We start from the raw sequence: 15720 nt of genomic DNA, 5'->3' as shown, positions 1-15720 counted from the left end.
ATACAATTTGTAAAATGGATATGGAACCATCCACTTTCAAGTAAGTAACTGTAAAACTATTTGCGTATAATACATGTATCATTAGTACTGGCATTTTATACAGTACTGCGATTATAACATTTCACTAAAAGCATAGGCCAAGTAAATAAATTTCGATTTCGGCCGAATTTAGATATTTCCTTACTAGTTTTTGAGCATATTCATAACAAATTGAATTTTTTATCTTTTCGTATACGTAATACGAAGGGCCGCTGAGACAGCAGAAGCAGAGCTTCAAGGTCACCTGGAACGGAAGAGGCAGCATCGTAATCTTGGATTGAAAACCAGTCTCACAAATCATAAAGCACGGGGGAGGCTCAGTAATGGTGTGGGGCTGCTTTTCGTGAAACAGTGTCGAGTCGATTCATCGTATTGAAGATAATATGGATGCTAGTATGTTCATATACTTAGAAATGTAATTAAACCTTATGCGGAAGAGAATTCACCGATGAATTGGAAATTTCAACAAGACAATGATCCGAAGCACACTTCTCGTGTGGCAAAAAATATTTTCGAAGACAATTCAAGTGCCGACTTAAATCCAATATAACATACTATATTTGGTGCGAACATCTCGCTTGAATTTTTTTTTTTTTTTGAATGAATGTACATGAAATAAAAAAAAATATGTTTTCGTAGATGAAAATACTTATATAGACTGAAAATATTTTAAATTTATGAAATAAAACCATATAGGCAAAACATTTAAGTGATTTTATTGAAAAAAGTATCAAATGCGGGTAACTGGGTTTCGTTCTTAAGTATTTTTCAACGGCTGTATCAATAGAATATTTTATGTTATGACACAGAGGTTTTATTCCTGTTAAACTTGTAGATTGAATATTCTTGCAGATATTGAAGAACATTTGACTTTATTTATTGAGTGTGTGCTGATTTAAAATAATTTCAGGAGGATGCTTATGAATTGATTCTACATCTACACTTGATTTATAGACAATCAATATTTTTGCGACTTTTCGATAAGAATTTATATTACGATTAAGTCTTTGAACATTTAATCTAAAGAATAAACTAATAGATAAAAAGCAATTTATGAATAATGTGTGTTGTTTATAAACACATATGTACATATGTGCATACGAATGCGCTTAAGTACGAAAATTCCTGCATACGCCTAAGTAAATGTATAACTCTCTCTTCTTGTGTGCGTAGACTCTTTTTCAGTTTCTCTTACCATTTTCAGTTGCTTTGTGCCTATGATTATATTGTATTTTAAATCCGAATATTTATAAGTCCCTCATTTTTAATGATGCCGGACAGAAAAATGATAGAAGCATATAATATAATATTAGCGACTCGATAGATTTACCTGCTCACCTGGAGTAAATTGTTTAAGTTTATGTGATACAGAACAACTTTATATAAAAACAAATTTTCGAACCTTGGCAGATGACGATTCTAATTGATATAACAAGGTTTAGTAACGAAGTGATATTAAATTGATTTTTTATTACAATTGACTCCGCACAGCAGATACTTCTGAAAGACTTTTTCATAACAGAAATTCGATAGTTTAACATTGGAACAGATTTTGTTTATAATTTTTGATGTTTCGGATGAGTAGGTAGTACCTACTAGGTACGCTTGTATGTTATATACGTTTTTCAGCATCACCCAATTTGCAATATTTTCGTTATTGGCATAATTGGCATCACTAACGAGTGCAATAGTTACCCTCTCATTTTTGTTCTCTTCAGCACTACTCTCAGCAAACGGTCGTTGGTTGGGCTGTTGGCTGTTGGATTGTTGTAGAATATTTCGAACAATTTCGAAATCACCTAGCAGTAGTGACGCGAGTGTCGTGTGATTCGTGTGAGAGTGCGTTGTGAATGGTGTTGGTTGGAGTTGAGGGAGCATTTCTTATCGCATCTGACGTGCGCTGAAGTTTCCCATTTGGTTGTTTTTTTCTCTGATATCATAGTGAATGAAAACGCGGAAACCAGTACACTATAAGAACGTTTCGCACTCACTGCTCGTAAAAACTATATTGTGGTTGGTTTTTGAATAATTAAAAAGATGTGTTATTTGCAAAATCATATACAAAAACTTTTGTTATGTTTGTTAGTCACACCTGTTTGTTTCAGTTGGAGTATTGCTTTAGTATAAAAATTCGCTTCTGTATTTATTTTTTGTTTTGGAGCTTTGAAGCAGCACGTGAAAGTGTTTGTATTAACAAATATCTACATATGTATGCACATACACATGTATGTATACATATTTATGAAAATACATGTATGCGATCGTAATAAATATTATCATTTTGTTGTCAATGTGCAGCAAAGGCTACCCCTGGATGAAATGTTATATGCCCATTTAAATGTCTGCGTTATACATATTAAAGTAATCCTATTTTATTTTGATTAAAACACTGTTCAATTCGGTTCCATTTGACAAAACATAATACATCATTAGGTATGAAACACGTGACAACTAAATACAAAAGATATGCTGTAGGAGACAGTGAGATTAAAAGCGAGTGATGTCCAATATTTGATGAGGATACATACATATGTAAAAGGCTTCATTGTTGTTACACTAGTTTTAGAAGCAGCCTAAGTGAATTGATTTGTGTCGTCTTCTCGGAAGAAGAAGTCAACAAAAACAGCTACAAGGAAGAAATAAGATAAACCCAGTTCTCTCCATTTGATACTTTTTTTAATCAAATACTAATGTTTTACATGTTAGGTTTTATTTTATAAATAAAGTGTTTTCAGTCTGTAAATGTAAGTATTTTCATCTACGAAAAACATGAATTTTTTTAATGCATGTACAAGTGTTAATACAACGCGCAAAAAATCAGTGCGATAGTTAAATGAACGCATTTCGATGAATGTGATTACAGCTAATAAATTCAAGCGCAAAAAGTACCGTTACAGCACCGTACTCGATAAGAGATGCGCGTATGGTATGCCGACGCATCGTTATGAAGTATTTTTAAAAGGCCGTTTATTGGAGGAAACCTCGCGACTTATTATCACTTTTTCTATTGTAATTTGAAACGAAAATTATACATATCTTAAAAAGCACGAAACAGAGTTAAGTATAGAAAATAGAAATGTTTGTACGTAAGCAACTAATACCCAATTAAATTTTCAGTTCAAAACTATTACCATAAGTACGTAATATTTTTTTCCCCCGGGCCCGGAGTTTTCAGAGGGGCCCGGACTCGAGGGCAATTCCAAGAAATTTCCTGCTTGAAAAAATATAGTAAATAATACTTCTACCAGAGTTCCGTCACAGACTTTTTTTGGTGTCACCATATCGAATGTTATGATCACGATTACGAAGAATAAATATATTATAATATGGTAATACAAAAGTGTGTATTATTGAGCTCTTATTAAAATGGAACATTCTATGCTACTTATTTATAAGGTAATTAATAATTATAGTGATGATTAGATTAAATTTAGATAGTTGTATTTTAAATGAAGACCAATTTTGAAACGTAGTTATTCTTTAAATCAATTTGTCCTTACGTTGATAAAGAATTAAATGTAGAGATAGCAATAATACTTTTTATAGACTAGAAATTTTTGATTTTTCACTGGGTATGTTATTATATAAATTATACAAATTTTATCAATGAGTTTTTCAATGTTTAGATGTTATATCACTATAACATAATACGCATTTTCATAAATAAAAAAAATTTGAAGGGGCCCGCATCTCAAGTTTCCCCCGGGGCCCGAATACTCTCTCCACGGCCCTGCATATGAGTAACAAGAACTACTCCTCAAAAGAAGCTATAACAAAATATTGTTTGAGCAGGGAATTAAAAATTTGCTTAAACGTTGGGGAGACATTATAAATAATGAAGGAAAATAATTATTGATTGATAAATACTTTAAACATCTTTTTTATTAATTTTAAAACCACCTTTAAAAAACACACGAACTTATGGACAGACCTGATAATATTAAGTTGAGATAAAAAATGGTGGTTTGCTGTTTTTATTTTTTCATTGGAATTTTCTTTCAACATTTAAAACTGTACCTTTGAAAATAAATATATTGCCTATGATTTATAAGTCGAAGCAAAACATTGAAATTCATACGTGTGTATGTAGATATGCACATACATATGTATTTACAATAGAGCATTTTGTACAAGCATACCAAAGTGCACAACTTTCAACTAATTCAAGCACTTACAGACGTACTATCAAGCAAAAGTCAAGAGTTTGAAGTGCCATTATGAGTACAGTGGGTTGCTAATAACCAAATACAAATTTAAAAAAAACTGTCTAATATAATTTATTCTTGTGCAGAAAATACAAGCAATGGCCCATGTAAAATACACACGAAAATAAGCCACCAAATATCCCGGTTTTCAATTGGAAAATGGCATATAGTTTTGCCATGACACCCCGTTGTAAAATTAATATTACTGTTAGTGTGAAGGGATTTAGCACCGCGAAATATCTATTGTGCTTCCTTCGTGGATTCAGAGTATTTCTCTGATTCCAATTCCCAATTTTAGTATTGTCCTAATTTATATGTGTCGGTGCTCGGCATGAGGCCACCAAAGTGGTTTCATCTTCTTCCCTACAGAACTTGTAAGTTCCATTGGAGTGTATTTCCATGTTAGTACTCGTAAGATGATAATCTACAATGCCCTGTTAGAATTCCTGTGATGATTCTAAATTTATTTTTATACATTCTATTCTATTCTATTCTATTCTATTCTATTCTATTCTATTCTATTCTATTCTATTCTATTCTATTCTATTCTATTCTATTCTATTCTATTCTATTCTATTTTATTTTATTTTATTTTATTCTATTCTATTCTATTCGGCGGCCGCCGTAGCCGTGATTACCATTCGGAATTCACAGAGAGGTCGTTGGTTCGAATCTCGGTGATAGCAAAATTAATAAAAACATGTTTCTAATAGCGGTCGCCCCTCGGCAGGCAATGGCAAACCTCCGAGTGTATTTCTGCCATGAAAAAGCTCCTCATAAAAATATCTGCCGTTCGGAGTCGGCTTAAAACTGTAGGTCCCTCCATTTGTGGAACAACATCAAGACGCACACCACAAATAGGAGGAGGAGCTCGGCCAAACACCTAACAGAAGTGTACGCGCCAATTATTTATTTATTTATTTTTTTTATTCTATTCTATTCTATTCTATTCTATTCTATTCTATTCTATTCTATTCTATTCTATTCTATTCTATTCTATTCTATTCTATTCTATTCTATTCTATTCTATTCTATTCTATTCTATTTTATTTTATTTTATTTTATTTTATTCTATTCTATTCTATTCGGCGGCCGCCGTAGCCGAATGGGTTGGTGCGTGATTACCATTCGGAATTCACAGAGAGGTCGTTGGTTCGAATCTCGGTGAAAGCAAAATTAATAAAAACATTTTTCTAATAGCGGTCGCCCCTCGGCAGGCAATGGCAAACCTCCGAGTGTATTTCTGCCATGAAAAAGCTCCTCATAAAAATATCTGCCGTTCGGAGTCGGCTTAAAACTGTAGGTCTCTCCATTTGTGGAACAACATCAAGACGCACACCACAAATAGGAGGAAGAGCTCGGCCAAACACCTAACAGAAGTGTACGCGCCAATTATTTATTTATTTATTTTTTTTTTATTCTATTCTATTCTATTCTATTCTATTCTATTCTATTCTATTCTATTCTATTCTATTCTATTCTATTCTATTCTATTCTATTCTATTCTATTCTATTCTATTCTATTCTATTCAATTCTATTTAGAATAATATTCTTTGTATTTCTCTACTTCCTGAATACGAGAAGAGCTGTTACCCTTTCTTAGGACACAAAATGGTTTCGGAACTATAGTTGGGTAGTCCGCCAGGAAGGCTGTTTATCGCGTACTTCAATTTTAGTGTAGTGAATATTTCATTGACAATAATCCTTTCTTGTTAGCTCTTCCCAGGGCTTTAATATACATTTTTCCTGTCCCTACCTGTCGCTACCATCGGAGAGGAGTCTGAAAAGTGTGTCTCAAGAAGTAGTATAATTTTATCATCTTCACTTTCGGAGAAGGCGCCGTCACCACGCGTTTGTATTCGGACCTGTCTCCAATTCTCGTTAACCAATTTTGAAGCCTGCCAACGTTGGATCTCAGTTTATCTTAGTTATTAGTAACAGTTTAGTGCATGTAGAAGATATTCTAAAGTAGTTTGTCGGTAATAGCTGCCTGATGTTTACTAACAAAATTAAGGATTTAGGCTTTGTTGTTAATTCCTATATTTATCTATAAAGTTTATTTTATATTAAATTATGCATACATAAAGAGTGAGGTATCGGATTTTAAATGGAAATAAAGCGGCCACCGTAGCCGAATGGGTTGGTGCGTGACTACCATTTGGAATTCAGAGAGGACGTAAGTTGGAATCTCTGTGAAACACCAAAACGAAGAAAAAATTTTTTTGTCAATCCACTGGTCCGAGACCATAGATAAATATTGTCTTGTTCATACAATTTCCCTGTTCTTATTGGATAAAATATGGGCTGAGGTGACTATTTTCTAGTGTATTCCTATGAGTAAACAGCCGCGAACTCTCTCGTTATCGAGGTGCACGCATTTACCCAAAAGTAAGCGTGGCAGCGCCCATTTTTCCACTATATTTTCAGAATTACGAAAAAAGGGTTGCATGAAAAGGATGTAAGGATGAAGCGGGTTAATTATGAGAAGACAAGTGTAGCTTCTTTAAAAAATTGTGGGACTCAACATTTACTTCAGAGCTATGCTCTAGTGGACTTGCAATGTTATGTAGAATCTGACGATATCGAAAAAAGTGGATCTGCAGTAATGTTATATTATTTAGTTTCTCTTTTTAAAAATAAATTATTTCCAGTATATCATTGGTTTGTGAGCAAACATTATATTTATTTATAAAATACGATTTCTTTCATGGAACTGGCTGGGTTAGTTTCACAATAGTCCATCCTGCTAGTTCAGTTTTCCAAGGCCTTGGTAACGGTTTCTGGTTCTATCCCACAAATGGCTTGCTCGATATTCTTCAAGGCATCCCCTAAAAACGTCTATTGGCGTCAAATCACTGCTCGGAAGTGGCCAATTGACATCGCCGAGGCGGCTGATAACACGTCTATAGAACTTGGCGCGACAAAGAAAATTGTCTCATGAGCTGTGTGGCATGGTGCGCTATTCTGCAAAGATCAAATATCTTCTGAGTCCATGTCTTCAAATTTCGGCAACAAAAATCTGTTATCATGCCTCTGTAGTGCTCACCGTTGACCAAAATAACAGCAGTATTTTCAAAGAAAAATGGGACAATGAAGCCACTGCTCTAAACTCCGAACCAAACTGTCACGCGCGGGCCTTACGATCCCCAGATGCGGCAGTTTTGCTTGTTGACATAGCCGCCGAGATGGAAATGTGCTTTGTAAGAAAATATGACTTTTCTTCTTCTTTAATAAACTCATGGTTCGGGCTACACAATATAGACTTTGGAAATATAGGGTTTTTAATAAGAGGTGTGATTTTGATATTCAAAGAAAAATGCTATTTTTTAATATAAATGATCGGATGTTTATTCCATTATAAAGAGGAAGGTATGCCGTTAATAGTGGAAAATAACATCTGGAAAATGGCCACCACGACCACGCGTAAAAAGCAATGTCCTTATCATGAAATTTTCCTTAACCGAATTGCAAAATGGCTGCCCTATGTCCTCGATAGCCTCACGAATTCCATCTTTGACGTCTTAAATCGACCCTGGGCTGTTAGCGTAGACCTTCTCTTTCACGTGGCCCTAAAGAAAAAAGTCACAAGGTGTTAAATCACAAGATCTCGGTGGCAAATTGTGATCACCTCTTCCAGAGATAACATGGTCCGGAAACTTTTCCCGTAAAAGATCAATGGTTTCGTTGCTTGTGTGGCGCGTTGCTTGTGTGATCTGAAAATAGACGTTGTCCAGATCAATACCATCCAATTCCGGCCATAAAAAGTCGTTAATCATCTATCGACAGCGATATATAACACCTGTTATTGGAAACCCTTTAGTTTGCAACATTTTCCAACTTTGTTCAAGCTTAAACCGATTTATTACGTTCCACGTAAATATGATACTGACTTTGAGAAAAGATTTCTAGTGGGAGAGAGCTGCCACTGCCAAAATAATGAAGATTAAAAAAAAACAATAAAAAAGCTTGTATTAAAAGTATTAATTTTACGCAAATTAATGATTTAAGTAGAAATGTTTATAAAACGCCACGCATAAAACTAAATTGCCTAGACTAAAGAACAAAAACAAATGCGAAATCTTACATCTGAAAAGCTAACGAGGGTTCATTCTAAATTCAAATCAAGGGTGGAGCGTAGTCGCCTTCGGAATAGCTTTATAAGACCAAAAATAAAAAATCTCTCTTATGTAATGTAAAATGGTGTGAGCTATTTGTATCAAATATTATTCGGATAAGCCATGCGTAATGCATACTTACTTATGTATGTACTTACCATATGCATATGTATGTATGTATATAAGTACTTTATCACACCTATAAGCCGTTGCCAATTAAGATTCGTCTGGTGAATTTACAGGGACTGCTAACTTCCATTCCATTCTGACGACTCATAAGCACAAAGTATATATGTGTGTATTGATTTACCGTCGTGTGATCTTCGTAATTTTCTCCTATATAATATAAATAAATATATGTATGTTCGTATATATGCATAACATATTGTCTCAAGAAGAAGAAACTCGTGTTTGAATTCCAACTGAGGCACATTCAAATTAAATATTCCCGGCCATTTACGAATATGTATTCGTAAAAGTATCTGGCAGAACCAAAGCTTTTATAAATTTAAAATTGGTGAGGTGATTCAAGTATGAAACGTGATTGCTTGCAATATGTTTTTCGAACTTCAAATTTGCCGTGAAATTGGTATTCATGTAAAAATTGTCGTAGAACGTAGTAGACGGCAATTTTTAAAGAACCCACGTACCAGAAGAGTTTAACACTAAACCTACCGATACTTTATGTATTCCTATTCCTACCAAAGTGGGTCAAATGACCCGCCTTTAAAATGTTATATATATTACTAAGTCTAGCGAAAAATATATCAATTAGGCCAATTTGGTACATGAATGAAACAATTGTTTTCAATTAATGATTCAAAATAGTTTATATATTAAATTTAAAAAACATAAAAATAGTTTATTCTTTGCTTTGTTTTTGCTCCTGTTGAAAATCTTCTTTCGGCAAGTTCTTCAGCTAATTAAAATAAAAATTGTTATCTAGAGGTGTTTTTGCAGATTGTTTCTCTATATAAAACTCTTGAGTTAATTCCAGCCAGGTCAAGAATATTGAAGAAAATCTGCGCAGGCCATCTTTGCGATTTTGATTTCACTGAGTATTTTCTGGCCATCTGATTTGTACTCTCTACACCGTACTTAGTATTATTGTAAAATCTTATCGTTTCTGGTATACTCTTGCCATATGTTTCAATGCTCACAGATTTATGTTTTGCGCTTAGTAAAAGCACTTTTTTGTTTGTCTTACTTTTATAAATGGTAAGTGAATAATGACTCGATTTATATAGTTTTGTTGTGAAGCGTGGCGCACCATCTTTCTTCCACTTGGCTAATTTGGGCAGTTCTCTTATGCTTCCGCGAATCGTTTCCAAAAGAGTGGTTCTCTTTTCTAATAGTTTCGTAGCGAGTGAAGCGCTTGTAAAGAAATTATCTGTAGTGACGCTTCTTTCGCATCCTGTGAACGGTTCCATTAGTTTGATAACAACGAGTTTCGCAAGCGGAGTTGAAGCACCTCTTTTTTCTTACTTTTCCAAATATGAAAATCCATTTATGATGTATTTAGTGCTGACATCAGATGCTAGCCAAAATTTGATACCAAACTTATTCGGTTTGTTCGGCATATATTGTGTAAATCTACTTTGTTTTCGAAGAGCTGTTCATCGATAGTTACATGTTACACAGGCTTCTAACAATTTTGGCTATTCTTGATGGATTTGTACCATACTTCTGAGATTAGAGCGAATTTATCATTTTGTAAACGCTGGCTTCGTTGCTGGCTGGACCCCATTTAGTGATAGATATGAAATGTTCAAATTTTTTGCCTGATATAAGCCACGTGCATATACATACATAGAAGACCAATAAATACATTTACTTTTGCAGGAGTAAAATTCTATTGAGCTCCCAACACTCGAGAGGCTTCTTTATATTTATATATAATATCATTATATTTCGTTTGGCACGCTGTCGGGCTTACAACCTCCCTAAAAATATTATAAATTGTAGAACGTCCAGGTGTTGAGCTTTGTTCTATTTCTTGACAAATTGTACCATCAGGCGCAATTTCAGTACATCGGTCTTCCACATATTTTTCACTTTCTGAACTCGATAACGGTATTTTTCTCGTCTTCGCTTTCTTTACCTGAGGACTCACATTCATCTGTACTGTCAAATGAATTATTATATTGTACTATTATATGTTATCTACTTTACTTTCAGACAGTTGCTCCTCACTGAATTCCGAACACTCTTCATCTATGTTATTTATAACTTCCAATGATTTCAAATATCTTGCACGTTTTGACATTTTTGGGATAAGAATTATATGTAAAATTATCAAATAAGAATTTTTGATTCACAAAATAGCATTATAACTTTAAATTTTTACTGTAACGCTCGCTTGTAGTAGAACGAAATTGGCTATTCATCCGTCAGTCTGCAATAAATATAACTCAATGGAGCGAAATATATCACGTAATAGGAAAAACGGCTCAATCAAGAGGCACAATCTGTGCATGGGTCAAATGACCCGTTACGGTAGTTAGAGCAGATCACATATATTTCTCGGTAAAACAATTAGCAAGAGAGGAGTAAATTTTGAAAAATACATTCGATGTATTTTTTAATAAAAGTCGTGAAAGAAAACGGCGACTTAATAATGTTATTTCCAAAATCTTCTGAAAAAAGTTTAAAATGGGTCATTTGACCCGTCATGGTAGGTTTAGTGTTAAAGTTTCGATTTTTATTACTGCTGTGAGCTTAACTAATGTGGTTGCGCTGCAAAAAGTAAACTAGAAGTATAGCCTATATAGAGCAATGCTTACCACGCGACCGCTGGTTCATAATATGATAATAAACTGGCACTTTCTTTAATTTTGTAAGGTTCTCAGGGTTTTAAAATGGTTATTTTTTACCAGATTCTACATTGAGTACGACAAAATTATGAGTTATTAGAAATATAACTACGGTCGGAATTTGAAAAAAAAATTTTTTTTTTGACTTCAGCAATAGCTTAGTATTTTTTTGGGTCAATTTCAGATTGGTTTTACAGAGCTCATGGTTGGCCGTATAATTTTAAAGACTTTTACGCGAAACCCATTTTTTTCAAATTACGTGGGAAGAATTCTGAAGGATTGGCTTGAAATTTTGTAAGCTGGTTTACAATTATATTTTACTTGGTTTACAATTTATATTGTAAATGTACGTAGCCTTTTTATTATTGAGTGTAAACTTTATTTGTTATAAATAATTCGCTACCCGCGTTTTTCGTTCAAAGCCGAAGAGTTTTTATACTGTAGTTTTTTTTACTTTCAAAAGCAACAGTACTCGGAATATAAAAATGTTTGCTTATTGCTCCAGATCTTACACTTTACGAAAAAACTTTTCGCTATCAAGGAAGTTTTTATAAAAGCCGATTTCCAAAATTAGTTTGGGGCGGCTATTTTGCATCATATCTTCTATATATATAAAAAGAAGTTACATCTCCTTGGTAATCTTATAACTCAAGAACGGGCTCACCTATCCAAACCAAATTTTTAGGCTTTGTTTGGACTAATCAGTAGATGGTTTGTGTTTTAAAATTTTAAGAATCGGATACCAGGGTCTCGAGAAATAGGCCAAAACGTGAACCCGGGTAACCCTAGGATGTGTTTGTACAATATGAGTAGCAAATGGAAGCTGTTGATGATTCTATAGTATAGAGTATTTTTGATGCCGCTCCGTGACTAGGGTCTCGAGATATCGCCCAAAATGTGGACCCCGATAACTTAAGGATGTGTTCGTACAATATGGGTAGCAAATGGGAGCTGTTGATGATTTCTATAGTATAGAGTATTTTTCATACCCATCCGTGACTAGGGTCTCGAGATATAATCCAAAACGTGGACCCGGGTAACCCTAGGATGTGTTTGTACAATATGGGTAGCAAATGGAAGCTGTTGATGATTCTATAGTATAGAGTATTTTTGATGCCGCTCCGTGACTAGGGTCTCGAGATATCGCCCAAAATGTGGACCCCGATAACTTAAGGATGTGTTCGTACAATGTGGGTAGCAAATGGGAGCTGTTGATGATTTCTATAGTATAGAGTATTTTTCATACCCATCCGTGACTAGGGTCTCGAGGTATCGCCCAAAATGTGGACCCCGATAACTTAAGGATGTGTTCGTACAATATGGGTAGCAAATGGGAGCTGTTGATGATTTCTATAGTATAGAGTATTTTTCATACCCATCCGTGACTAGGGTCTCGAGATATAATCCAAAACGTGGACCCGGGTAACCCTAGGATGTGTTTGTACAATATGGGTAGCAAATGGAAGCTGCTGATGATTCTATAGTATAGAGTATTTTTGATGCCGCTCCGTGACTAGGGTCTCAAGATATAGACCAAAACGTGGACCTGGATAACCCTAGGATGTGTTTGAACCACATGAGTATCCATTTCGGCAAAAATGTAAAGCACTTATGGATTTAATTGTGAAATTATATGTATTTGGGGAGGTGCGTTGCCATATGTACTCCATCGAATGGCAGAAAAGGGGATTGCCGCACGCACATATACTAATTTGGCTGGTACATAAAATAACTCCGGATCAAATCGATAGCCTTATATCAGCTGAAATTCCTAACCACACTGCTGATCCTGGGTTATTTCAAGTTGTCGTTATATATTACATTTATTTGGTAATCTTATAACTCAAGAACCGCCGAACCGATTGACACAAAAATTTTAGAGTTCTTTTCTATCTTTGAGGAGGTGGTTTGTGTGAAGTTTGATTGAAATCGGTGCAGCCGTTCCTGAGTTATGATATTTTATGTGAGTAATGGTTTCCTCTCATACGAAATGCCTGTATGGGAAAAACAATAACAAATACACAGCCGCTTATCAGCGTTTCTGTTGTACTGTTGTGGTTGTAAGTGTATTATGTTAATATTAATTTTGGGCGAAAATATAATAAAAACTGGAGCATTCAAGGAACTGGAAAAACATTTTTAACTTTATTTATTTTAGCATAATTTATTTAGCGTAAAAAATTGAAATGGAAATTAAAGAATCAAAGTTTAATTACAAGTTTTTATCGGCTCTTTCACCTTACCTGTATATAGGTGACCACCACAATCAAATTTTAAACAAGTACAGAAAAGGCTATTGTGACATCTTTAGAAAGTATGTTGAATGAAAAAAATCAACTAATTCAACTGTTTAAACATTTTACGAGTTCTATAAAGAAAACTTAATATGAAAAATTTCTTGCGATATAAAAAAAACATTTTATGTATGGTGGTGCGAAGCCCACTGGGTGATGCTAGTATACATATATATATATATATATGGTGTTTGGCCGTTTTTGGTGTTTGGCCGAGCTCCTCCTCCTAAAAGTATTTGTGGCGTGCGTCTTAATGTTGTTCCACAAATGCAGGGACCTACAGTTTCAAGCCGACTCCGAACGGCAGAAATTTTTTATGAGGAGATTTTCATGGCAGAAATTCACTCGGGGGTCCGCCATTGTCCGCCGAAGGACGACCGCTATTAGAAAAAACCTTTTCTATTATTTTGGTGTTTCATGCGCGGAGATTCGAACCTACGTACTTCCGAATGGTAGTCACGCACCAACCCGTTCAGCTTCCTCGGTTGCATTTTGCAACATAATGACAATATATATGTATATGTATATATAATGTTTTCAATTCTGATAAGAAGCCCCATAGTCTACTCACTTAAAACCCTCTCTATCAAATTTCTACTGTTAAAAGGCCTATCGTAACACCAGCTTAGATTATCAGTACTTTTATTATCGTTACTATTAATTATTCTTATGGTTTGTTCATGATTCGTTGCTGATCTTGAGAGTCAAGCTTTGGTAAGTATGTAATCAAGAACAAAGACCTTGTGCTGAGTGATTTTGGTCTTGGACTTGGCAGTTTGTTTATTTGCTGGTTTGATTAGTTGATGACGGTATTAGATGGTCAATGACGTGCGTGAATTGCATCATTCAATACCTGCTTATGGCGTCGGACAACAGCCAACCATCGTTAACTACTAGTCAACAACCAGCCAACCAATCAGACGGCTAGACTAGTTGAGAGTTGTTGGTGACTTGGGTTGGTTGAAAAGCTGGTGCTCATGCGCATTTTTGCATGTTATAAAAATGTATATGACTTGACATACATAAGTGTGCAGCAAGTGAGTCAAATGCATACATTTACGTAGGGACTTACATATTTGTATAACATTTGCTCGTTCACTTAATTATTTAATGAAATTCATAGAAACACAATGACGAAGCTGTGTGTATGTAAATGTTTAACTGATAAATCAATATAAATACGAGTAGCAGCTTGACACTGCGGATAAAAGTTTTAGTTTACCGATACATGCACATACTCAGAATATAGATGTATGTATGCACGTATGTATGAATTATAGTACATTATCCAAACCATATTCCGTGCGATAAATTACTTATGTATGTATATTAGTACTGTGCTATATTTTATATGTGAATAGATTAATGCGAAATGAGAAATCAAGAAAACATTCCATTCACATTGCAGTCCAAACAAACATATTCAATTACACGGAGTCACCTATCACCTATCCCAGTCGTTTCGGTCGATTCGAAATTCTCTTGACCTAAGTTTTGTGGAAATACGCGTATTTAGTATATTGAGTCAAAGGCATATTGTGAAAAACACAACAAAATCATATGCACTCCCATATATTTAGACGTGTGCGTGAATGCATTCGCTTGATCACCCTTTCGGCGCCCACAAGATTGATTTGATGACGGCTCTGTGTCGGCCGTTACTCGCGCCAAGCATGCTTACTCCACCTTTGCTGGCTTCGCTTGTTGCTTATGGCCGCTGTACGATCCAGTCACCGACGAGCTTCAACGACAATGTTACCTATGTTTACTTATACATACGAGTATCTAATTACAGTGGTTCGAAAAAGTTAATTAAACTACAAATTTAAATCTTCAAAAAACTAGAAAGCAGAACCATGAAAAAATTGGCAAACTGAAAATAGGGAAAACTCTTAATCAGATATCATGACTTCTGAAAAAAATGGAATGGCTTGCAGAAGTCAACTTTGAAAATAAATACTATAAATATTCTTCAAAGGAAATGCAACTTTGATTTCTACAATCGGAAACGATTGAAGTTATTACAAAAGTTTAAGTTTTATACTATATATTTTCCTATTAAAGTACTAAATTTCTTAAAAATACTGTGGAGGAAGAGCTGCTTAAGCCCTCCATTCTTTCTACTTCCATCTAAACGGGGAGTGCGAAAGGGTGCCATATTGATCAAAACAAAAAACCGACCAAAATAATATAACTCAGCTCATTGTCAGCAACAATCGAAGTTGAAATCACCGAAGACCTAGCTTTAAATTA

At 34.7% G+C, this 15720-nt stretch overlaps 1 protein-coding gene across 3 annotated transcripts in view; it reads left to right on the top strand.

The window, feature by feature from the left end:
* Nucleotides 1–15720, top strand: part of LOC128865140 (probable serine/threonine-protein kinase nek3) — a 91222-nt gene that overhangs the window by 21781 nt on the left and 53721 nt on the right. The window contains exon 1 of one of the 3 annotated variants that reach the window (XM_054105167.1): nt 1730–2052. The exons of 1 other annotated variant lie outside the window; for it this stretch is intronic. The gene's annotated coding sequence lies outside the window, so the exon portion shown is untranslated. Of the gene's footprint in view, nt 1–1729; nt 2053–2079; nt 3436–15720 lie in introns of those variants that run through there. One more of the 3 variants, XM_054105168.1, reaches the window with a different exon arrangement.

This window comes from Anastrepha ludens, chromosome 5 (assembly GCF_028408465.1).
Source record: "Anastrepha ludens isolate Willacy chromosome 5, idAnaLude1.1, whole genome shotgun sequence".
Taxonomy (NCBI): domain Eukaryota; kingdom Metazoa; phylum Arthropoda; class Insecta; order Diptera; family Tephritidae; genus Anastrepha; species Anastrepha ludens.
This window is presented reverse-complemented; position numbering and strand designations above follow the sequence as displayed.